This window comes from Tenrec ecaudatus, unplaced genomic scaffold (assembly GCF_050624435.1).
Source record: "Tenrec ecaudatus isolate mTenEca1 unplaced genomic scaffold, mTenEca1.hap1 Scaffold_189, whole genome shotgun sequence".
Lineage (NCBI taxonomy): Eukaryota > Metazoa > Chordata > Mammalia > Afrosoricida > Tenrecidae > Tenrec > Tenrec ecaudatus.
The window spans coordinates 416,680-430,642 of NW_027458166.1; the positions used below are offsets into that span (position 1 = coordinate 416,680).

The 13,963-nt window shown below is 42.0% G+C and overlaps 1 pseudogene; it reads right to left on the reverse strand.

Annotated features, from left to right (window-relative positions):
* The window catches only part of LOC142436269 (ninein-like protein), an 88,891-nt pseudogene extending 76,925 nt beyond the window's left edge, over window positions 1-11,966 (reverse strand).
* Window positions 11,967-13,963: the final 1,997 nt, after the last annotated feature.

Sequence of the window (13,963 nt, forward strand, 5' to 3'; positions counted from 1 at the left end):
GTGAAATAAGCTATAGGCAGTTCGAAGAAGTTCTCCTGCAAGTCTCCCAGAGAGAGCCAGTGCTATACAACTCACAGGAAAATGGCACCTGGCTCATCTAAACCAACACAAGGCAAACAGCCATCAGCCCAAACGACCTCAACGAAACAACGGGAAAAACAAAAGGCAATGCCTGAAGATGGCCTGAACAGTCACAGAAAGGAATTTTCAGAATGCTACTTGGATTCATAGAGGATATGGGGCAACAATACAGAAAAAGGATGAAATGATAGAAGAGGTAAAAGCCATAAATAAAAGAGAAATACAGGAACTTAGGGAGGAGATAACAAAAACCAGTAGCAGACTCACGTAACTCAAGAATCGACTGGAGGAATCAGAGAACTGCATCAGTGACTTGGAGGGCAGCCAGGCAGACTTTAACAAATGCAAACAAAAATCTAATAAGATCATCAGAGAAGTTGAAGAAAACTTAAGAGTGATGTCTGATGTTATGAAGCGGAACAACATGAGAACTATTGGCTTACCGGAGGAAGACAACAAAGAAGTCATATGCAACAATAGTGAGAGAATTCTTGGAGGAAAGCTTCCCCAGCTTAGTGAATGAGAACCAGGCAACCATTTAGGAGGCTGAAAGAACCCCAGCAAGACTGCATCACAAGAAGAAGTCACCAAGGCACAAAAGAATTAAATTATGCAATTTAGAGGAAAAGGAGAAAATCATGAGTGCGGCTAGGGAAAAACAAGCAAGCAATCACATACAAAGGTTCCCAAATAAGAATATGCTCAGACCTATCAGCAGAATCTATGAAGAAGAGGAGAGAGTGGAATAACATATTCCCAAAATTGACGGAAAACAATGCAAACTCAAGAATACCTTACCCAGTCAAATTATCTATCAATATAGATGGAGAAGTAAGAGTCTTCCCAGACAAGGAAAAACTCAAAGAATACGTTAGAAGAAATCCAGCCTACAAAAGATCCTTGCAAACCCAGTATGGGCAGAAGAACAACACCCACCAAGCATAAATAAGAGCCCACCACATAGAACAACCTCAACCAGAGGGCAAAAAGAAAACAGACCTCAGATAGCACTGACTTAAATATGGAAAGACTTCAAAGGCTGCTGAGGTAATCTTTAAAAAAAAAGGCAAAAGAGGCATAGGGAAAAAGCTACGGTATACAAACATTCCTGGGGCAAGGACCACATAATATGGCAGGGACCAGACCAAACACAGGGGTACACATGGTACACAACTAAAACGGAGGTGGGGTAAGAAAAAAAATAATAATAAAGAAAAGGGTAGCGGGGGCACAGGACACTAACCCACCCAATGGGAGGGTACTATTTTTGTCTCCATAGGGAAAGAGGGACCAGATTTCAACCCGGTGCTCCAAGATGTGAATGCAACATGCCGGTGCGGAGTAGTGAATCAGTGGAGAGGTCTGGGGGGCTGGCCCCAACACCAACCAAATGGACACCTGCCCCTCCCCTCAGAAGAATTTATTTCAACGGACAGCACTGAATCTACAGCTCTGGAAAAGGGACATATCTGATCAGAGCATATGGGAGCATATGAAGGGGGAGGAGGAGAGAGTAGAGCACATCATGGACCACCAGGCCATGAGGTTGATATTCCCAATTAGAGCAGTCAGTCGACAGAGAGGATCACATGGCCAGCCCCACTATGAGACATGACGTCCCTCACTGACCCATATCTCTACAGAGGACAACACCAGAGACACAGTGTGGGTATTGCACCCAATCGGATCCCACCACATCGAGGCAAAATAATTAAGGGGTGTAACAGAACAGCAAGGGAATAGAGCGGCGAGGTCCCCAGTGAATGCTGAAGGTAGACTTTGGGGCCAGGGCATGATGCCCCAACAGACTGGACTGGAAAACACTTTTAAAGACCAACAAACAATCCTTGAACTAATTACAAGTTTTCTTTCTTGTTGTGTTTTGTTTTTTCTCATTAGTATGTTGTTATTTTGTTGTATATTGTTGCTTGGTTTTGCTCTGTCTTGTTTTTGTGCATGTTATTATCTCCACAGGTCTGTCTAAATAAGATAGGCTGGATGAACAATAGGAGAAAACAACGGGACCAATAGTTCCGTGGGACATGGGAGAGGGGGAGGTAAGGAAGTGGTGTTAACAAACCCAGGGACAAGGGAACAACAAGGGATCCAAATTGCTGGTGAGGAGGGTGTAGGAGGCCTGGTTGGGCATGATCAAGGGTAATGTGACTAAGAGGAATTGCCGAAACACTGGTGGGGACTGAGCATGAGAGTGGGACAGGAGGGAAGTCAAAGGAAATAGAGGAAAGAGCTGGGAGGCAAAGGGTTTTCATAGAGGTCTAGATAAAGACATGTACATATGCAAATATATTTGTACATGAGACTAGGGAAATAGATCTATGTGCATGTATTTATAGGTTTAGTATTAAGGTAGTAGAAGGACATTGGGACTCCACTCAAGTACTCCCTCAATGTAAGAATACTTTCTTCTTTTAAATTGGCATTTTATGATGCTCACCTTCCCGACACAACCGTTGAAGACAAAAAGGGTGAACAACCAAATGTGGTGAAGAAAGCTGATGGTGCCTGGCTATCAAAAAATATAGCATCTGGGGTCTAAAAGGTTTGAAGGTAAACAAGCGGCCATCTGGTTCAGAAGCAATAAAGCCCACATGGAAGAAGCACACCAGCCTGTGCGATTACAAAGTTTCAAGGGATCAGGTTTAAGGCATTATCAGAACAAAAATCTTACCATAGTGAATGAGCAGGGGAGTGCGGAGTGGAGACCCAAAGCCCATTTGTAGGTCACTGGACATACCCTTACAGAAGGGTCTTGGGGAGGAGACGAAACAGTCAGGGTGCGATGTAGCAACGTGAAAAAATACAACTTTCCTCTAGTTCCTAAATGCTTCCTCCCCCCACCCCACTGTCAAGATCTGAATCCTACCTTGCAAGCCTGACTAGACCAGAGGAGGTACACTGGTACAGATGGGAACTGGAAACACAGGGAATCCAGGGCAGATGATCCCCTCAGGACCAGTGGTGTGAGTGGCGCTGCTGGGAGCATAGAGAGAGAGTGGGTTAGAAAGGGGGAACTGATTTCAAGGATCTACATGTGACCTCCTCCCTGGGGGACATACAACAGAAAAGTGGGGGTAGGGAGATGTGGGACAGAGCAAGATATGAGAAAATAATAACTTATAAATTATCAAAGGTTCATGAGGGAGGGGGGAGGGGGGAGAGAGGGTTAAAAATGAGGACCTGATGCCAGGGGCTTGGGTGGAGAGCAAATGTTTTGAGAATGATGAGGGCATTGAATGTACAAATGTGCTTTACAAAATTGATGTATGTATGGATTGTGATTGGAGTTGTATGAGCCCCTAATAAAATGATCTTTTAAAACAAATAAGTAAATAAATAAACAATCACTGACATTAAAAAAGAAAATAAATAAAAAACACATATAGATTACATTGCTAAATGTCATCAAGTCAGTTTTGACTCATAGTGACACTTTGTACAACATAAGGAAACACTGCCTGGTCCTGCACCATCCTAAAACTCATTTTACAGCCACTGTGTCAATTAATCTCAATGCGAGTCATCTTTTCTGTTTACCCTATACTTCACCAAGCACAAAAACCCTACTCTGGTGTAACTATAGGAAAAGAGCTCACAGGAAACTGGTGTTCCAGAGGAGAGAATCCAGATCTGGGTTCAGTATAGCAGTACACACACACACACACACACACACACACACACACACACACACCACAATTTTTGCTTCTCTGGAGAACCCGGTGTAAAACATTTGGTTCCAAGAGTGATTCTAGAGAAACAAAGTTGTACAGATCAATTTTCTCAATTGGTTCCCAAGTCTGATCAGGTTTGAAGGTACTAATAACTGCCCCCATGCGTATAAAGGGCACTGTGAAATCGTGGTGTGCGGTGTGCTGTAGTGGTTACGCATTGGGCTCACCTCAGTGTCAGCAGTTCAAAACCACCAGGAAGAGAAAGATGAAGCTTTCTACTCCCATAACTAGTCTCAGAAATCCACAGAGGGCAGTTCTACCCTGTCTGACAGTCACTACTCGATGCACGCAGTGTATCACCACCCGCACATCAGGAATTGGTGGAAATTGATGCTCTAAGTGATAGCATGTTTGATATTCTTCTGCAATTGTTTCGGGGTAAGCAGTATGGAGAAGCTGATTATTTATCCTACTTACAAAAGATAAATTGGTAGAAGGAAAGACATGAACTCAGGACTTCAGAGTCAAAGATCAAAAAATGCATAAAAGACTTCAAAGTTTACATTTATTCTTTAAAAAAAAGGTTTTCTTTTTGTGGTAACAGAGGTGATATTACTGAAAAAATAAACTCAAGAGTAATATCCTAAGAATGATGAATTATAGTGCCAACTCAATTCTCAACCTCAAATGCTGTTAAATTGAGAATATTGATTGGGAACAAAACGGACTCTTACGCCTTGGGATGGGGAGATACAGGCAGATAATTAAGAAGACGGGTGGATTGAGCCCCCGATTTCCATAATGTTACTTTAGCTAAGAGCAGATTGTTTCCATCTGAAGAGATTGCTCCATCTTAATTCATGATCAGTAAAAAAAACTATTATCCCTTCCCACCACATGAAAAGATTAACTCAATAGTGCATGCTGATATGAATCCTGGGCATTTACTGGAGCCTTGCTTGAGGAGATGCTTTAAAAGATACTGATAAATGTTTCCAGTTAATGAATTCACCACCCATTATTGCTTCTAGACCTAAGACTAGACTTATGTTCCAGCAAGCTCTAAAAGATGACATATACATGGTGACCCAGGCAGAGGTACACTATACTCCAAAAGAATTTCCAGAAACATAGAGAATATAGATATAAGAATGGCTAATAATGGTGTGTAGAACATAAAGTTGGATCAGTCTTAGTTTACTGATATGGGCCCACTAAGTGCAGAATATAAATTTAATGTTTCAATCTAAGACACTTTTTGGTTGATTCAGTGAAGCTGATTCGTGGGTTGTATGATGGCATAAATAAATCATGCTCAATGACAAGTCCAGTCAAAGTATATTGTAGCAGAAGGTATCCACAAGATTAAGGAGTTGGGCATGCTATAATGGATTAATGAGGATGGGTCTACAGACGCACATGGAGTAGAACTCACACCTTTACTGCAAGAGGAGGGAGCCCAATTGCAAATGTAGTCCCAGCATCTCTGAAGATTGCTATTTTATGTAAGTCACATTTCACTGTGGAAATGGACTTATTGGAATAGTGACACCTAACTACACTTGGGCTGATTGGGTTGCAGGGAAGTAGGGGCCAAATGGCAGCACTTAAGTGACAGAGACAGGTGGATGTGGCTACTGTAATGGACAGCTGAGTCAAAGTGGGAATCAGAACAGCTTGACTGTCATGGACTCATGGTATTGTCTACTCAGGCAGGAAGTCCTTGGGAGTGAAAAACATAGGAAACCTAATGAATATTTACTTGATTTGTCTAAGCAGAAAAAAAAATCTGGGTCAAGTGAACAGCAGTGAAACTCAAATGATTAGAAGAGTCATAATTGTTCAATCATTCCCTGAGGTGAGATAGTTTACAGACCCATAACCCATTAAAAAGAGCAGGGGCTATGTTTCCCTGTGGAAGGACCCCCACTATAATGACAAAATTTTCTGTTATTTTTTTGTCAGCCTTCCTCAAATGGATCATCAGCATTTTACAAGAGTGAGTGTTCACTGTGGGAAAAGAAATAATTAGATTTTTTTAGGGATTATTGGACACTGGCTCTAACTGAGACCAATTCTAGAAGGCCTAAAACATCACTGTGACCCACCATTTGGTGTGGGGGCACATGGAGGTCAATATTGTAACGGAGTCTCTTACTTCAAGTTCATCTTCAGGTGGGCTGGTGGCTCTCCAAACCCACCCTGTAGCAAATGAACCAGTTCCAGAATCCATTTTGTGTAAGTCAGATTTACATAACTGGAATACTCAGCAGCTAGCAGAACATCCACATTGGGTCCCTGAGGTGGGGAATAAGGATAAAATGGTAGGAAAAACCAAATGCCAAGAAGACGCCATTTAAACTGTCTAGGAAAATGGTAAGCTAAAAACAATATTGTATCTTCCCCCACACTTTCACAACTTACTCATCTCTCTCCCCTTTCCTTCATTTCACCATATTTTCCACCTTCTATTAGACCTCTCCCACATCACTAGACAAAGCCAACTAAGTGTTCATATCACTGGCACTACTACTAGGATTCTGAGGAAACAGCAATCAACCACAGAAAACCCAAAACATCAAGAAAAACAAATGTAAACAAATGGAAATTGCCCAGATCCAATAGAGAATTCTGAAAAAGAGGCCCTGGAACTATAAGAAACAGGATTCCGAAGAATGATTTAGACATGTAGGGAATACTCAGGAAAACAATAGAAGAAATCTTAAATCAAAGGGAATCTAAGAATATAAACAATGAGATAACAGAATTAGGCAACACAGTAAATGACTTGAGGAATAGATTTTCCTTCTGAAAAGGAAAATCAAATCAGTGAGCTCAAAGACGATCACTCTGACTATAACTGACAAGAAAAACCACCACCAAAAAACAACAAAAGAATCAAGAGAAATAATCTATGTCTCATTAAAAACCCTGAAAAGGAAGTAACAAAAATACATACAAAGAAAATAGTTTTGACAAACTATAAAAGAAAATTTGACCAACAACACAGGAGTACATAATTATTCAAAAAGTTAAGAAAACCAAAATGAGATAGAAGCTAAAAGAAAACCACCATGAAATATCAGAGCCAAATTCTCCAATTTGAAAAAAAAGGATAGAATCCTGAGGGCAGTTACAGAAAAAAGATGGGAGGTGGGGTCAGGGGAATGTATGTCTTGAAGAAGGCGACTACATTTCTATCAATGGTTAAACTGGCTGGAGAAAAACAATGAACAATACTCGTAAAGAATCCAATGGGAGAAAATGCCCGGTATTATGTTCCTACTTGGTTTCTATTCATCTAGTTTCCATCCAGACCTTGGTGAACCAGGCTATGCGCTGTAGACTACTGGGACCTTGAACTGTGTTTTCAAGGCACACATCTGTCCTACTGCTCGAACTGTTCACACTCACCTGTAGCCGTTTTAAGGAACAGACAGACTTTCTTGGACTTAATATTTATATGACTTAGTGTGAGAAGAAGCAGATGACTGCTATCCCAAGGTTATGGAATTGGTGGTCTTTGGACTGTGGTTCAGCTCTCTTGCTCTCAGGGTGCTCTATTAATGATGCCCATTCAATGTGGCCCGGGATTACCATATATTTACTACTTAATGCCCTTCTTTTTTCTTATGAAATGTATTCATCTGATAGGGATGATTCTGCTTCTGTGAATTACTGCAAATTTTGTCTTATCACTGATCCCACTGCTTGTTTATAAATAGTGTCTTGTTATGTACATGTCATTAATTCATATTTTACAGTCTGAAGCCTATCTATACTTAAATAATTTTTCTTCAGCATTTTAAAATGCTATATAATTGGCTAAATAAAAGACATTACCTTATGCCCTAGGGGGATGATTTATAAAGTTCTCTATCATAAAATCATAATAATCTCTGAAGTTAACCAGAGACATATAAACTATAGATATATGAATGGATTTGGGGTTCGCACTTAATTGTAGCCCAATGCATCCTAGCCTGGCCCCACTCAATGCTTGCCCTCATGAAGAGGTCACTGCTAATATGAGGGCTGTAACAGCATGTGATAAAAAAACCAGTTGGTGCCCGACTATCAGACAGAATAGTGGCTGAGGTTTTAAAAGCTCGTCTTCAAACAGGTAGCTATGTGAGTGAAGCATCAACTAAGCCCACATGAGGAAACACACCTGCCTTTATAATCCAAGGATTGTAAATAACATCCAAATCTCAGGAGAAAATAGTATCAGAGCTTGAATTCTGGACATGTGGTTTACAGAAGGCTATGGAAGACAGTGAAAGCCAAAAATCCAATTGCAGGGTCGCTTGGATGGATTAAGCCTCTGGGGAATCTTCTTGGACCAAAGTCCTGGGATATTAAGAGCCTTGTTAGAGACAGAACACTGCAAAGTTGATTAAGTCCATTGTACTTAGGTTACATTTTAATATCTTGCTATTTGATCTCCCTTTTGACTCATTTTAAAGTTGTTTCAGTTTTTAATATTTTGCTTTTTTTCCTATGAAGTTTTTCTCTGTGTTCTAATCATTGTTTTCCAGTTTGTCTTTTCAATGATTTTCTGTATGTAAAGTCCAGGCTATGTAGATTCACAGAGGTAGTAACCGGCTTGATAATTGTGTAGAGCATGGTAGGAGTGATTGGTGGCAAATTAGGAACTAACAACGAGTTCATGAGAAAATGCGCTGAAATTCATTGTGGTGATAACTGCAGAAACGTTCTTAATAGGATAGAACAATTGAATTGTATGATAGGTGAAATATGAGGGAGTACCCCCCCCCACCAACCCCAGACCAGAATTGCGCTGGGCAGAGTGGAGCTTTCATAGTACCCATGTTTCCTGCTAAGTATGCATCGAGCAACTTGCTCTGAGTTAGTGCACCCCGTGGCACTGGGAAGGTTTTCTCTGGTCACGGTGAATTTTTTCATAAAAGCAGTTTTGCTTGAAACCTTGCTTTTTGAGATGGCCAATTTAAGAAAACAGTGTGCAGTGGTGAAATTTTGTTTCCTACTCAAGGAAAAACACTGCAGAAACTGTTGTGATGTTGAAAACAGCTTACAAGGGCAGTGCTATGGGAAAAACTCAAGTGTTTTTCTCATTTCAAAAAAGGTAAAATATTGATTGATGACAAACCTCATTCTGGATGTTTGTCAACTTCCTGAATGAACGAAAACGTCAACTCATCATGCATTTGGAGTTTGCTCCACCAGGCAAGACTGTTAATCAAGCTTTCTATTTAGAGGATCCGAAAAGATTGCATAATAGTGTGTGATGAAAATGGTCTGATTTGTGGCAGACAGGGGACTGGTTCTGCCACCACGACAATGCCCCTGCTCACACAGCCATCTCAGTGTGCCAGTTTTTGGTAAAAACCAGCATGCCTCTTTTGCCCCACACACCTTATTCACCTGACCTCACTTTGTGTGACTTCTTTTTGTTTCTTTGAATGAAGAGGGAAATGAAAGAACAGAGATTTGAAGACAAAAGCAGAGATGAAGAAAAAAATTGGAGAGGTACTGTCAGCCTTCCAAACAGATGAGTTTGAAAAATGTTTCCAAGAATGGAATCACAGGTGTGACAAATGTATGAAGTGTAATGGAGAGTACTTTGACGGTGACATGGTTGTTTTGTAAAAAAATTTAAATACATAACTTTGAAAAAAAATCCATTTTTGGTAACTCCTTGTATCTTCCAATAAAACTATTTTAAAATAATAAATATGTAAATGGGGTTAGCCCAGATTCAGTTGTACACAGGTTAAGACTTGAGTCAGTGGTCTCCTGTATTGCTTGCTGTCCTTGGGAGTTATCAGTAGCTTGTCACCTGACTTACCAAGCTTGGACTTATTCGTCTCTTTAGCCACAGGCTTGATCTGCCAACCTTGAATTCATTTTCCTCTGTAGTCATAGACCTTTGTCTTTCAGCTCCTTTTGGGCCCATCAACTCCCAAAGCTATGACAGTCATGATAACCCTGCACCCTAACATCAGCATCATGGGCCTAGAACTTGCTCAACTTGGAATTTGCCTTCTTCTACATCTGTGTGAGCTATTTTCTTGATGAAACGCTCTCTATATAAGTATATCCGGAGAACAGGCTGTCCAGGGAGATTACCCACACTGCACTCTCCAGGAAACTATTCTTGTCACAGCAACACTTCTGACAATCCAGGTCCTGGATCTTTCAAAGTACCAAGCATGAGGTCATGGTTTTACCTTGTGCCTCAAATAACTCATTCTGAGGCTCTTTGGCACCATCAGGTTCTTCATCTGACTTGAAACTCTGTGGAAAAATGGAAAGGATACATAAATCCCTTGGAGAATATCAAAAGCAGTTGCAGAACACCAAACAAACATGTAGCACTGGAAAGCTCTTTTGTGTAACTGAAGTGGACATGCTATCTGTACACCAGCAGCACGTGGATCATAAATTCCTTATTGAAAGTGAGAATGCCAGAAGTGGCAATAGGGAGCATGTCGTACTTTGTGAAATCATACTTGGTGTTCCTACCCCCTAAGTCATCAGCACTTTAAGTGGGCACATGCAGTCAACTGTCTTGGTTACCTTACACCAAGAGAAAAGACGAGGACACCCAGAAGCATCTGATTCTGCCAAAATCTTATGGTGTATGTAGTGACCAAGTGAATACCCACATATGGAATCGGTGGAGTCCTGGTGACATAGTGCTTGAGCACAAGGCTACTAACTGGAAGTCAGTTGGTTTGAACGCACCAGCCTTGGAGACCCTTTGAAGCTGTTCTACTAAGGACGATGGGGTTGCTAAGAACCCAAGTAGGTTAAATGGTAGTGGGTTTGGGTTTGGGTTGGACCAAGACTCAGCATTCTAAGCAGGAGCAATCTTGAGGACTGAAAGCTGAGAGCAGACAACAGGAAGAGTCTACGGAAGCGATGAAAGAAAGAAGCATCGTGCTACCGATGGAGTCCAGCATGCGACAAAGGGACAAGGTAGCGCCTTCAGCTCACACCCTGTCCACTGTCTCTCTGGGGTAACTGAGGTCTACAGTGCTTAGGTGTCTTGTCTACCAGAGGTCTAGGGCCGACCCTCCAATGCTCTCACACCCTTGAATTTAAATGACAAGTCAGAGCAACACCAGTAAATTCAGTCCCACTTCCCTAATGCCTTCCACTCACTGAAAAACTAAAAATACCCTTTCCATACCCAGTTTTGAGTACCAAAAAGGCCTCAAAAATCAGAAGAGCCCCGATGAAGACAGAGTCTCATTAGCCCAGGAAATGATAATTCAACCCACACCATACTTCAGATCCAAATGTAAAGAGAACAGAAAGCAAATGTCCTGGGTTTATGGTGTAGCCCAACATAGCACATGCATCCATGAAAGAAAATTTAGGATTTAAACGTGTGCTTATTTGTTTCCCCCTGCCTTACAAATGTTTAAGATTAAAATCAATTCAGGACTCCAAGTTACCTTACTAAAGATAGGTTCTTGATATGGTCTCGTCTTTCAATCTGACAGCACATAAAGGAGGAACCAGTAACATTCTGGAATCCTTGAATACAGATCTAACAAGTATGTGATTTACTTAGGACATGTGATGCATCATCATGAATATGCTTCTTGACATGGAGTACAGTGAGGACCTGGCCCTTAGCAGGTGTCTGGGATTCACTCCAGGTACTTGAAGTGAGTAACTTAATGAACTGGGAAAAGGGAGCTGAAGCTAGCCCCCAAAGCGGCAGGGGAGTCGTAAGTATTTCCTGTCTTACAGTTTCGAAGCACTACAGTACTAGCGTCAGAAAGGAGTGAGAAACAAATGAAAACATTTCTGCTGTTGCAATGTCTGAAGGAGAGCACACTTTGTCCAGGGTCACATGGAGACAACTAGACCCAGATCTTATTTAAAATGAGATCTTATTCCCCAATGGTAACCCTAGCACCTGTCTACTTAAAATTCCAGGGAATGAGACTCTCTCTACTTACATTCTCTCACAACCATGTGAACTAAGATATTTACCTGATATTAGGCACTCAAGTTGGAGAAGGAAATTCTGACCCACCTCCACACTTTGCAGAGATGTTGCTCGGTGGAGCTGGCTGCTCAGGCTGCTCTGTCCTTGCTTATCTGCTGCATGCCTGACTTCAGTCTCCAGTGAGCACAACTCAGGCTGGGTCCGACGACCATACCACTTAGGACCACTCACATGCTTCGGTAGGACAGCTTGTGAGAGAGAGAGAAAGGAAGAGGGAAATTTGGTGAGGAGCCCTTTAAATGAGCTCTCTGAGATTTGAATGTGTCTACGTTATCATGGATGAACATTTTTACCCATCAGAAAGCATTAAAAAGAACACAAGAAGCTGCTTCTCTGTTAGGTGTGAATTGGGTCTGAAGGCTAGTAATAGTGGCTCAACTTTATGCACTGCTTGAAGTTTTCAGAGTCTATTTTTGCTTTTGTTTATGCAATAAAAGGCTGAGGGGAAAAAAAACACCCCCAAACCCTCTAAACCTGAAGCCCTAACTTTTTATGCAAACAGTAGGTTCTCCAGTAGTCTAACAATCTAGGGCTCTGGAAGCTGAAGATCATCTTCCAAACCTAAATGTCCTCGGAGTACATCTTAGCCACCAACAGAGGAAGAGAGAGTGGTGCGTGGGATCTGTGGATGTGGGGCCAGGATACAGGCAGGCAGGTACCTCTGAAATTCAGAGCATGTCTGGTGAGTCTGGGACAGAAAGAGGCTTTTAACAGCTCTCTGCTTCCTTTTGAAATCCTTTCTTCTCGATATCTACAAAGAGTAGCTGGGACCTCTCAGCCAGAGAAGAAATTGATGCTGAATTCTCATGAAAATTGAAAGTGGAAGCTAGGAAAAAGAAATGGGGACTGGGGTGGCATGGAAGTCTGATCGAACAGGCCATGGCTTCAGAGCAGAGCCAGTTGAAGAGAAGGCAAAGAGACTTTCATGAGGTAGGGACGGGGCAACAAAACCAGATGCATATTTCGGTGCACATGTGTCTTTTGTCTCCCTACACAGAAGTCTTGCTTCATAGGGTCATGCGCCACCTCACTTGTTTTCTGCGGACATTGACCTTGGGGTTATGCAGAGCAGGAAGCTGGTTAAATCTGACTGCTGGTAGAATAGTGATACCACAGCAGATAGGAGTAAGGTGTTACGTTCGAGTTCTCATGTGTGAACGTATTAGGCATGGCACTATGCTGGTGTGGTGAGTTATGAATTGGACTGCAAACAGCAGTAAGAAACACTTGCACAACTACACAGGACAAAGATGGGGCTTTCGACTCCATTCTCGGAAACCCACAGGGGCCGTTCTCCTCTGTCTTATGGGGCCGCTATGAGTTGAAATCCACTCGATGGCAGTGAGTGCGTGTGACATCCAGGGCTTCCGACAGTGTGTGTGGTGGTGATATAACCTATCATACCACAAGAGACTTTTGAAGTAAAAAGATATTGTTAATAAGCATGATTGGATGACAGGTATCAATAAGGAATGGCTTGGGAAATTCTAAGGAAATGTGACTACAGCTTATAGGAAATACCAAGCAAGAGAGAAAAGTTTCCAAGTCAGTAGCTCCCTTCAAGGAGAAGTAGACAGGAGAACCATACCTTCCGAGAGAGAGACCACGAGTAAAGCGCTGCCCAAAGGGTGCGTGATAGAACACGTCTGACTCCCTACGAAGGGCTCTAAAGTGGGTTTGTGTGAGTGGGGAAGCATCGATTTTTTCTAGTATCCAGACAGGGATCCCTTGGTGGTACAAATCATTTATGTGCGTGGCTATTTACCAAAAGGCTGGAGATTTGAGTCCACCCAGAGGAGTTTCAGAAGAAAAGTTTAGTGACTATGCAAACAGAAACCCCTGCCACCGGAGATCCTGTGGACCGCAGTCCAGTCTGACACCCGTGGGCCACCGTGACTCCCAATCCAATAGACAGCAACTGGCTCCCCCCCACAATAGTTTTATTGAGATATAATTCACTTAGCACACACTTTCATAGTTCAGTCATAGTTTAAAAGAAGAGTTGTATACACATCAGCACAATCAGTTCTGGTGCAATCTCCCCACTCCCATATTCATGATTTGCTTCCCAATTCCCCTCGACACACCTGTATCCCCTTTAACGATTACATCATTTGTTGTCTCTATACATCTGCCCCTTCTGGGCTTCATAACTGGGACACATACTAAAAAAAAACACCCCAAG